This window comes from Rhagoletis pomonella, unplaced genomic scaffold (assembly GCF_013731165.1).
Source record: "Rhagoletis pomonella isolate Grant_MI unplaced genomic scaffold, Rhpom_1.0 Rhpom_scaffold_00011, whole genome shotgun sequence".
Classification (NCBI taxonomy): domain Eukaryota; kingdom Metazoa; phylum Arthropoda; class Insecta; order Diptera; family Tephritidae; genus Rhagoletis; species Rhagoletis pomonella.
The window spans coordinates 12,162,253-12,174,793 of NW_023458565.1; the positions used below are offsets into that span (position 1 = coordinate 12,162,253).

The following is a 12,541-nucleotide window of genomic DNA, read 5'->3' on the forward strand; positions in this document are numbered from 1 at the left end:
TTAAGTTTTTTTTTGAATTTTTATAATTTTTGTACGAAGTTTGAAATGTGGATTTATGTGGTACTGGTTATGTAATATGCCAGATATTTATAAAAAAATTATAAACATTAAATAAACTAAAGACAAATAACCAAAACTTGACAAAATGTCACTTAACTTAATCAGCTGGCCACAAGTGTACATATGTATTTATTACACCAATATATATATACATATATATATAAGTATTTTCAAGTAATTTCGCAGTCGTCATTGTACAGGAAGGAAGTTGCCCGGCAACAATAACTAAAACAACAACAATGCTTAGCTCTATATATGGGAACAAATTGTCCATAAAGAGTGCATAAGAGTGTATGTAGGCATAAATGTATATATATGAGTGGCAACAACAATCATTAGCATCGGTACATACAATCAATTTATATTGCAAGTAAAGTAATGCACAATAACAATCGTAAAATTTATTTTCTTAATTTGCATATGTTTTGCAGAAGTTCCGCCAACGGACATCAGTGTGCACCACAAGTGGGCTCAAGTGTACATACATACATACATACATATGTACATAAGTACCATAAGCATTAGCGGACTTCCACATCCGCTTTGACTTTTAGTATAGGCATATTTTTTTTTTTTTTAATTATGATATTCCTATTATGCCTAACTACATTTGTAAGTATGGTCACAGTTTTAAAAAAAAATCGCCATCAACAAATCAATACTTATCAAATTTTAAGTGGGTCGTAAATAAGCTTCGAGAAAAATTATTAAAAATACGATTTTCAGAATTGTACCCCGGGTCCCGTGGGTCCCGAAATCTATCTCTAAAGCAGGCTACAAACGGACAAAAAATTGAAAGGATCGGTTGAGTTGAAATCTGTGTTTGGCTTGGTTTGCAAACCGATCGAAGGTTGACAAAAATGTTCATGTCTTTAAAATTAATTTTAAATAATAAAAATTATAATGAAAGATCTGGAATTTTGGGAAGGATTTTGGTACCGTCCCGCCCACCATATTTTTACAGATCTTCCCGATACCGCCCATCCCGGCCAATTTTAAATCAGTACCGTGGGTCCCGCGGGTCCCGCTATTGCGCTCCCATCTCTAGTTTGAACATATAGAATTTTTTGAGGTGTGTTACAAGGATTGCCACCTGTTTATTTTTCATTATTAAATTCAATTCATTTAAATAGATTATTACAATATGGGTATCAATCAATATGGTTTTGAAAAAGACTTTATTTCTAAACTGCATATGGGAGTGTGGCCACCTATTTGTAAAATCAAATTCTACTGTTTTAAACTTAAGTTCAATTCAAACTATTTGATAATTTGAATGAATTATTACAATATGCGTAGCAATCGAAATAGTATTGAAGAGGGTTCGTTTCCAAACTGCATGTACCAGGGTTGCCACCTGTTTAAAAACTGTAAGAAAAAAGTTTAGGTAGGTTTTAGTTCGAAAATATTTTCAACAAAAATTTGAACATCTCCTAGGTTTTGGTTCAGTTCAAGCAAGCTTTTTATTGAAATAAATTACACTTAATGTAACTCGCATACAATTTACATGGTCAGCGAAGCTGGTGCGGGCAATCTAGTCACGAATGGCATTTCCTTTTCTACAAAGAAGTTTGCCTTTTCATTGGTATTTATGCGTAGAGGGCATTTAGAAGGCAAAATTTTTGACATAAATAATTTTTCAAAAAAAAATATGAAAAATTAGGCTTTTCCCTACCAATACGGGGCGTTTGGCATATAGTGTGCCGACGCAGAAAATGTTTATTATTTTATTTTTGTAGTTTGTTTATTATACGCGTTTGCCTTTTACTTAAACAGTATTTTATTCCCACTTAACTCTTTTTATTTCATCAATTTATCTTCTCTTTGAACGCAGGTACATTAGAGTGCAACTCTTACCACCAAAAAAAATAATAATAAAAATAAAAGTAATAATAAAATCCGCACGATTTTAACAACGGTGTTATAAAATTAATTATATTTTCAGACCTACGCCAAAGTACTTTAAAAAAATACTGAGATTTGCATGAGCTGGAATTAAGGATTTCAAAATACCTCATTATTTTGATTTCGTTTTAAAAATTTCTATCGGACCTTTTACGCTTAAGTCTTTCTATCATTTGAGGTGATTTTTTGGAAAAAATACATATATTTAAAAACTAATTTTATTAAACAAAAAAATTGATTGTTGGAGGTATTTCTTATATTATTATATATCTTAATAATATTTCTGTAATTCCAGTGGAAAAAGTGCAACATACTTTGATTAGGCACCCTAATGTGCATATGTACAAATATATACTCACAATTTATATACAAAATATACGATTTGTTCGCCTCATATTCATGACGCACAAATCAAGAAGCAACCTTGTAATGTTTTGACGTCATTTCATTGAATTTTATTTGCACTTTTTATGTGAAATTTCACCTTTTATAACAATGACCCTGAGTGATCGCAAGATGAAGATGAGATGCGTACCAGAAAAAAACCTAATATAAATAAGTATAAATATATGTACATACATATTCACTTGTGTATGTATGTATGTAAAATGTTTAAAACAGTAAAACAGGCATAAATTTCCTACATCCGCCATTTGAATTTATTATAGAACAGGTGAAAATGAACACCGATAAGTTTTGATCAGGATATGCAAATATATTTACATAATTGTGACCAAGTGGAAAATTTCACATATGTATGTAGTACTTTGGGCAGTTAGTTGAAAAACTTACGCGTAAAATTTTTGGGTAGATTTATTTGCTTTAGTTGATTGAAATTTTCCAATTTTCACAAAGTATGAATATATCGAGCCCTAACCGCCAAATTAACGTAAGCGAAATTTTTTTCAAAATTTTCTTTTTGATGCAGAAATGCATTTAGATGCTCTACGAACATTTCTACATCAAAAAGATAATTGAAAAAAAAAATGTCGCTTCCGTTATTTTGGCGGTTATGGCTCGATATATTTATTCCGTAAATTAATTCAGCCTGGTTATAAATTTTCAGTATGTCTTCCGCATGACTGTCTTATGCATGACTGATTTAAAGCACTTTCATTCGAAAAACGCCAAAATTGAACTGCCTTTAAAACAAGTTTTTCAAGAAATCGAAATAATTGAATTGTTTCCAACGACAGAACTTTGCGATGGCAACTGGCAACTCTCAACTCCGTAATTCCGTAAATTAATTCAGCCTGGTTATAAATTTTCAGTAGGTCTTCCGCCTAAAAGTATGTTTGACTGATTTAAAGCATTTTCATTCGAAAAACGTCAAAATTGATTTGCCTTTAAGCAAGTTTTTCAAGAAATCGAAATAATTGAATTGTTTCCAACGACAGAACTTTGCGATGGCAACTGGCAACTCTCAACTGGCAACTGCAGTTGCTACAAAGTGTGTATACAGGCAACTAAATGTTTGTGCTTGCTGGGAAGCTTTTTTGGAGCGTATTTAGGAGCGAAAATTGTACAGTATGTCAAATATTTTAATTTATAATAGTTTGAATGATATTAACATTTTGTAATGTAGTTTGCATTTATAGAATATTGTAAAAATAACAAAAAAAAAAACAATAACTTGAAAATTTAGTTCCCGTGTAGTACGCGCTTTTGGTGTAACAAAAGCGAACACTGAACATTTTTTTCCTCTATCAACTGAAGCACCTCTTTCAAAACTACCGACATCCAAATTTCCAATTTGAAGTCATTGCTCTCGAACTTCCTTTTGCGTAAAGTGGAAGTGTTGCGCAAGCTTTAAGGAGCGGAAGTATGTATTTAACTTCAACGAAGTCGTTCCTCTTATGCAGAATATGGTCAGATGAACGCATGCCCGACGACTGGAATTTAAGTGTGCATAGGTTACAAGGTCTTATCGAGCGTATTGTATGAAAGACTGAAGTCCACCGTCACCGAACTGATTGGGCCTCATCAGCGTGGCTTCAGACCTGGCAAATCCACCATAGACCAGGTATTCACAATACGTCAAATCTTGGAAAAGACCCCCGAGAAACGGATTGACACTCACCACATTTTTGTCGAGTTTAAATCCGCTTTTGACAGCACTAAAAGGAGTTGCCTATATGCCACTATGTCTGAATTTGGCATCCCCTCAAAACTCATACGGCTGTGTAAAATTACGTTGAGCAATACCACCAGCTCTGCCAGAATTGGGAAAGACCTCTTCGAGCCGTTCGCCACCAAACGGGGTTTCAGAAAGGGCGACCACCTTTCATGTTACTTCTTTAATCTGATGTTGGAGAAGATAATAAGAGCTGCAGAACTGAACCGCTCTGAAACAATTTACTGGCGTATGCCGATGACATCGACATCATCGGTAACAGAAACCGCGAAGTCTGTTCTGCCTTTTCCAAGTTGGATAGGGAAGCAAAGCGAATGGATCTGGTAGTAAAAGAGGACAAGACTCAGTATCTCCCGTCATCAAACAAACAGTCAGCACATTCGCGCCTTGGCATCCATGTCACTGTTGACAGTTATAATTTTGGGAAAGTAGAGAATTTCCTTTACTTGGGAACCAGCATTAACACCGCTAATAATGTCAGCTTGGAAATCCAACGCAGAATCGCTCTAGCCAACAATACTACTTTAGACTGAGTAGGCAATTCAGGAGTAAAGCCCTCTCTCAACGTACGAAAACCACACTCTATAAGTCATTCATCATACCCGTGCGGGTATATGGCGCAGAGGCATGGACAATGACCGCATCCGATGAGGCGGCTTTTGGAGTGTTCGAGAGAAAGATTTTGCAGAAGATTTCCGAGCCCTTACGCGTTGGAGACGGCGAGTACCGCAGACGATGCAACGATGAGCTCAGAGCTGATGGGCATGGTGCAGCGAATTAAAATACAGCGGCTCTGCTGGTTTGTCGCTCGAATGGACACCAACACTACAGGTCTGAAAGTATACAACTCGGAACCCACTGGTGGTAGCAGTAGAAGAGGGAGGCCCCAACGAAATGGAAAGACCAAATGGACAAGGACTTAACTTCACTTGGAATTTTTACGGCGCCAAATAAGAAGAAGCAGAATATCGGTAACTACTTTTTCACTAATTTGAATTTAGTTCCGTTTAAGCTTTTCTGATATTTCTTCGTTCAGATTAAAATTCTGCTGGATTTTCGTCTTCAATAGACTATCCATGGATTGAGATCGGTTTGAGAAAGGGATTTTAGAAAACGCTCGATATGTATACATATTCTGCATATGTACTATGTACATACATATATGTAGTATATAAAGGTGCAAGACATGGCACATATAACTGATATGCACATACATATATATGTATACACACATACATATATGTATGTATTTATTTCTAAAAACTTATTGCGCATTAAAATTTTGCGACGATATGTCTGTATGTATGTATGTAGTGCGCAAAACGAGTCAGCCATCAACGAGAGCAGTCGCTTAAGCAACGTACAAATGCTTTGCATATGTATTTATTTGCATACATATATACATACACCCTCAGACAAATACATACTACATACATATATAGTCTATACTAGTAAATACAGTCTAACATACATAAATATGTAGATATATAGATTTGTATGGATCCGCTTTGATTAGACTTATTGAAATTTACGAACTTTTCGAGCCAAGAAACCTCTTTTTAAACTTTCTCTTGGTAAAAGACCTTAAAAAATACCAAAACGGCAAGCTGGGTCCACTTAAGAGCCCTGACGGTTTTTGGAGACACTTTTCCCTGGAAATCAGGTGATGGTTACCCTAGGCAGGAGACGGAGAGAAGAATGTGATATCCACGGTTTCAAGGTACCATTTGTTTCCAGAACTTTGGTGCGTGAAGATGCAATAAGATATGCTATTGAATCTTCTGGCAGCTTCAAATCGTCTGGTCCGTAGACTATCCTACCTGCATACCTACATACATTAGGATTCACGCAGAAGGAGGTCAATATGACACGTGCGGAAGTCGTAGCGGCTATCCTTAGGGTGATGTGCTTTCTCTCTTGTTCTGGTGCTCCTAGTCCAACTTAACGGCCTCGTCAAACTCTGTGACCTGCCTCATTATAGGCCCTTCACTATCCACTGTTGGCAGGAAAGCGGAAACAACGCTTCGTGCAGTAAGCATAGGCCAATGTTGTGCTCTTCACCAGAAGTAGAAGGTTGGACGGCCTTTTTTCCACATGCCTTTAAAGGAGTCGCTATTCAGATTTCTTCCGAAGACAAATATGTATCATACATACTAAACTTTTCTGTAAGTCTCACGTTGAGTAAAAGCCTTAACAGCGTTCTGGCAATGTAAAAGGGGCCTTTGGTAAAATGTGGGGTCTGTCAACTAGGGGAATCATGTGGATTTACACCTCTATATTAAGGCCCATAAACGACTACTCATCTGTGATGCTCTGGATGCTCTGCTAAATCTAAAGTCACCTAATATTTTTATTCGCCAGTAGGTTCTTAAGGCAACCTGTAGGAATGACGCGGAAATTGCTGGTGCCTAAGATTTAGACTTCCATGACTCGATATTTCAAGACGAGGCATTTGCAATCCTTGGCAAAGCCATCACCTGCGCTGTAGAAAAAAGGTTGACAGCCAAGCTGCACTGAAGGCATTGGCCAGCCCTTCAACTACTTTCAAACTAGTACGGCACAGCAAGTCTCGACTAAATTATGTTGGGAAAACATGAGGAACTTCTTTCATTCGGGGTGCCAGATCACTCGCGCGGTACCTGGTAATGAGGCATCTGAACATTTGGCCAGAGGGGGGCTCGGACCAGTCATAGTACTTGCACCTTCGGTCATCGAAACACCGTCAGAAACTGTTTAAATATTTCCCGCTCACTAATGACTGGGCGGCTTCGAGGGGCTGCAGGTCGGCAAAACTAATGTTGCCCTAAATCTCAGAGGATCTTGAAAATTATTGGCTTTCATTGAGCAAATGGGACTGTTGACTGGTCACTTCTCGTCTCATAAACACTTGACTCTAATAGGTATACGCGACAACCGCATCTTCTTTTCCGTTCCCACTACCGAACTCTGCTAGCAACTTCCAAGCGGAGTACGAAAAGCATACATTTATTCAGATAGCCAAGCGACTCTTCTGGTACTTGCATCACCGGTAACAAACTCGAAGTATACGAAATGGAGAAAAGACGGAAAATCTGTTAAAACGCAATACTTAGAACTGCAATAATGATTCTTACCGGTGTCTTTACAGAAGACTGTGCTTTTGCACCAATTCTCCAACCATGGTGAATTCCAACGAGTACTCGCTGCAAAAACCATATGGCAGGCAGTCGAAACGACTCAAAGACTCGGGGTTAAGCATCTTCATCAGTCTGTCAAAGTCCGGACAGGGGCGGAATTTTCGTGCCCAAAATGCAGTTGCTGTTATTGCTTTTTTCACAACTATACCAAACATTTGTAAATAACTTTTCAAACTCGTAATTTCTCTCAAAAATATATGTATACACTCGAGGCCACGCAAACCTTACCACCACTTAAATAAATATTAGGTCGAATTTTGTAAATAAAACAAAAAAATATTTTTTTTTTTAATATAGTTCAAACTGTAACAACATAACAGCATTCCACAAGATTTAGAAGACTTCACCAAAATTTCAAACTTTTTAATCAAAATTTTTAGTACAATAAAGTGCAACTTTGAAGTAGCTCAAATATCTGATTGATTTTTGGCAATATTTTTTCCATAAGATGCTGAGCATTTTTACCCATGTCAAAAGCACGGGAAATTTTTGTAAAAATTTTGATTAAAAAGTTTGAAATTTTGATAATTTTTTTTTAATTTTGTACAAAGTTGGAAACTTTTATTCTTATAGCTTTTGTTGAATTATATTAAAAATAAAAATAAGAATAAAAATATAAATAAAAAAGGTATTTGTTAATTTACAAAATTCTACAATTTTTTTTTTTAAGTAGTGGTAAGGTTTGTGTGGCCACCCACGAGTGTATTTATAAAGTATTTCAGAAGTGACAATATTTTCAACTTTTACACGCAATTCGCAATTGAGCAACAGAAATCTTATTTCTACGTGTAAACATACAAAACGACTTTTTTGTCACTTTTCAGAAATCAGTTTCAGAAATAAAAGTTGCACGGAGTGATTGCAACTGAAAGAGCCCAAATCGATTTAGAAAATAACTTTCAACTTGCTCGTGCTGAACTATAAATTTTTATTTTAGTGAAAGTGTTGTCAAGCCATTTCAGTGTTGCCGTGTGACGCCGTTTTTGGCAAATTTGTGTATAATTATAAAAATGTTGAATAAATTATCAAAAATAATTGTAACTAAATAATTTATTCTGCTGATACATATATGAAGCATTTAGATATTAATGTATTCGATTTTTTTTTTTGCTATTTTCTGAGCATTTTAGCACTTTTAATGGATTTTTTAGGTCATTAGTTTTGTTATGAGCATAAAAATGTCTGGCAACACAGTTGAAAACAGAAATTTCTACTCTCACCGTTCAAGCAGATAAAAAATAGTGTCAGAAAGTTGGATTTTCAGATATTAAAACTGCCATAAAAAGTCACTTTATGTGCACTCACTTTTGGAAATTCTCGAGTGTGACAGACTTTTCAAAACAACTTGCACTTGTCACGTCTAACAGCTACTTTACGGTGTTAAAAATACAATTTAGCAAAAAAAATAGGTAGATCTACCACAAATTTGGTGTAGTCCGAACACTGATTTCTGGTCATTTTCTCTTCTGCTCAATCTTATTCTCTCGCTCCAGCTGCTGGTATTTACTGGAGAAGTCGAACAAACTTTTAATTTCTTTCATAAATACAAACTTTGTACTTTTCGCAATTATTTCAGAACTACTAAAAAACTGCTTAAAAATAACTAAATAAATTTCGAATTTATGGTTCTTAAAAAGTTTTAGATTTTGTCAACGCCAGCGCTCAAAACCGATATATGTATACCTTCGGCCATTTAACGCTTCTATTTTCTCAAAACTTTCCGAATTTATACAATTTAACACTTCATTATTATGTAATTTTGAAAAAAAAAACAAAAATAAATAATTGCTCACGCATATTTATCAGATATCACACGCACACGCAACGCAACGAAGCAATTTTGTCACCAACGCCATTATCACTGAAACAGTTACACCGCCCCGTTCGTCACCATCCTTCCTCAATGCCCACATCAATACAACGCTATCTTCAACATACCCATGAAAGTTTTGTATTTAACATATACTTTCGTCAAAAAAGTGCTAACTCAAAATATCCGCTTTTGCAGAAACACGCAAAAAAATTAGTCTGCTAGTTTTAGAGAGCAAAGGGTTTATGCAGGTTTTTTTGCAACGAGTTATCAGTGGTATGTATCACTTCTTTTACCGCTGGTTAAATGGCTAAGCTGCGAAATTTTTTCTGTACTAAATATTAAAAATTATAAATTTTCAGTTAATACACTTTTGCTGAATGAAGAGAGTGCGATATGTGTGATCGCCTTTTTTGTTTTTTTTTTTTGTTTAATTCTACTTGAATATATACAAATTCTAATACACACATATGTACATGAGTATTTGTGTGTATTAGGGTGGTAAGAAAAAAATTTAAAGTCGGAATTTTAAACCCGCCACCCCTCAGATTGTTTTTTTTTATCAAAAAATATTTAGATGTCGCGCAGAGCGCTCAAAGTCTTCCATGCATTTTATGTGGGGAAAAAACAACTTTTCGTAAAATTCATATAGAATTCTTGAAAATCAATATTTTTCGATCGGAAAATTCTGATTCTCTTCTGGAAACTTCCAATAATATTATCCGATTGTTTATTTAACCAATTTTAAATACCAAAGAAAAATTATTCATCCCCACATTGCCATGAAAAAATGATTAAATAGAGAATTGGGTATTATTATTGGGAATCTTTTGAAGAAAAACCGAATTTTCCGATCGAAAAATATTGATTTTCAAGAATTTTATACCATTTCTACGAAAAGCGTTTTTTTTTGGCCATAAAAATACATGGAAAACTTCGAGCGCTTTGAGCACTCTCTAGATATTTTTTGATATCAAAATAAAAAATAAGGGTGTTATTTTTCGGTATAGAACGGTCCTAGGGGTTGGTGGCGGCATTAGAATTCCGATTTTATTTTTTTTTTTTGGAACACCCTAGTGTGCATATGTATGCATGTATGCTCTTGCCACTCACCTCACTGTCCTTCGCCACCGCCAGTCGCATTGAGCTTTTTTGCGCTCCACTCCCCCTAATTCATGCCATTCTTTCTATTCCATTCCATCGAAGCGACAGTCGACAGTCGACAGTCTTAAGCATTTCAAAGACAAAATATTGCTAGTTACGCTGTCTGTTGGCTGTTAGTTTTGAGCTGTTTTGCTGCTGATTGTAGATTGCCATTTTCAACAGTGTAGCCCCCACCGCCACCAATACCACTGTACGTTTTCGCTGTATTAAGGTACGGGTATGTATGTAGGTACTCGTTCTTGTATCTGTTTGTACATACATATGTATTGCTGGAAGTCGGGCCGTGCGAAGCGGCGGCGTTGATTGTACATACATACATACATACATAGCTCAACACTTTCCATAAAAAATAATCGCGTCGTAAAAACAAACCAAAAGAATAAAAATAAATAATAAATGGGAAATAGTTCAATGTTCTCGGCGCTCGTGCCATTGAAAAATGGTGCAAAGTCTGTTTTAGTTTTTTTTATTGTTTGCTGTTGTTGTTGCTGTTGTCTGCTTGTGCTTACTGTTTGACGATGAAGTGTTTTAGTTGCCTTTGGAGCTTTTCAATTTCCATTTCATTTGCAGAGCGGCGGCTTTAATGAAGGCTCTGCTCTCGCAGTTGACGGCGGCGCACAGTGGTCGGAGAGGCCATGTTTTACACGAAAAAGGCATTTTTGAAAACTGTGATAAATTTGACCGGAATAAAGGTATTCTCTTATTCAGAAGAGTTCAACGCACTCAAATCTGATTAGTAGTTTCAATAATATCTAACATAAAAAATTTTATTATAAAACATTAGGGATTAAAGTAATTTAGACTATATATTTACCACCATATAATTTATGAGATGTACATACATATCTTAACAAACCTGAAGACAATTTTCAAAAATGCAAAATAGCAAATCCAATATTAAAAACTACTCAATTTTCATGAAATTTTTACTACAAATTCCAAACTAGGTTTTGATAATTCAAAATCTAAAATCCAATATGACGTCCGACATTTAAATAAATTATTGAATTGTCAAATATGAATAACTTTATTTGAAAATGAGAAAATTGAAGTTTTGGAAATAACGAATTTCGTATAAAGTGAAAAATATTTATTTATAAAAACAAGGGAGCCTACTTGTCAACTGAATAAGTTTGAATGTGGTATAGAACTCGAGAGCTGTGAGCCCGAAAACCTAGTACGTTTAATTCTCTCCTAATTTCTAGAAAAATTTGCAGCCCATTCGACAACTGTCAGCTCTCTAGCTACGTACAATTCATGAACCTTTATCAGTAGCGTTTTAAAAAATATTTTCTTATTTTTAGAAAAATTAGCAGCCCATTTGACAGCTGTCAATTCTCAAGGTTTTAATTTAATCAGATATTTTCGAAAAAAATTCTTAGTTTAAGAGAAATTGACAAATAATTTGACAGTTGTCAACTGTCAAACTAAAAAATTGTATGGCATATTAAGATTTAGCATAACAATAATACTACGATACTGCATTTATAATTAAATTTTTTTGCGTGAAACACAGCCTCTCCGACCACTGTGCGACGTCCCTTTTCAGTTTGAATTTTTCGTGTGAATTTCGTTTTTTTTTTCTTTCATTACCGTTTACTTAATTATTGTTTGTTTATTTGATTTTTGCTGTTGTTTTTAAGGCATTTGAGCTCCGCCTTACGCTTGATACATTTACCGTATGTATATAGTGTGTACTTATATTTACTGGCCATGAATTGTGATCAAATTTAATTGCATCAAAATAATTTAAATAAAATCCAGTGTCGAATTTTCAACTAGTTACCAACTATTCGCAAAGTAACTAGTTTCATTTTGAACCAAAATGCCACATGCTTTTTTTTCTTGGGTATGAATGTCGACGACACCTTTTTCCGCTTGCTCACTTTGTCTTTCACGCCATAATTTCTCTACTATGTAGTTTTCCAACTGGCTTTGGCTACTACAACCATCAATTGCAAATTCTTAGAGCTCACAGTAAATACAGCTGTATATAGGCCAAAAAACATACATATGTATGTACTTGTGTATGCTATGTATTTTAAGTACTCAATAATAAATACGAAAATCAAGCTGATCACTTTAGTTTAGATTTGTTGCTGGCGCATACCCAGTACATACTCGTATTAGGCGAGCGGCGCCATCTTGCTGCTTCAAAATAAATATACCTATAAAAAAAAATAAAAAAAATTGTCGTCAGTGTCCCAATTTTTCGATTGTCATTGATGTCGTTGTACATACACCTCTGCGAAATTCATGCAATTCGCTGCTGTTCCACTGTTCTTGTTCAGC

At 35.1% G+C, this 12,541-nt stretch overlaps 2 long non-coding RNA genes across 2 annotated transcripts; both read right to left on the minus strand.

Annotated features, from left to right (window-relative positions):
• Nucleotides 1–7,024: 7,024 nt before the first annotated feature.
• On the minus strand, nucleotides 7,025–7,833 carry LOC118746627. Its single transcript, XR_004993864.1, has 2 exons — nucleotides 7,213–7,833; nucleotides 7,025–7,135 (listed from the first exon to the last, which is right to left on the minus strand). It is a non-coding gene; the product is annotated as an uncharacterized LOC118746627 (long non-coding RNA).
• A 1,370-nt stretch (nucleotides 7,834–9,203) lies between these two features.
• LOC118746628 lies at nucleotides 9,204–12,535 on the minus strand. The gene is made up of 2 exons (XR_004993865.1): nucleotides 10,199–12,535; nucleotides 9,204–9,414 (listed from the first exon to the last, which is right to left on the minus strand). It is a non-coding gene; the product is annotated as an uncharacterized LOC118746628 (long non-coding RNA).
• Nucleotides 12,536–12,541: the final 6 nt, after the last annotated feature.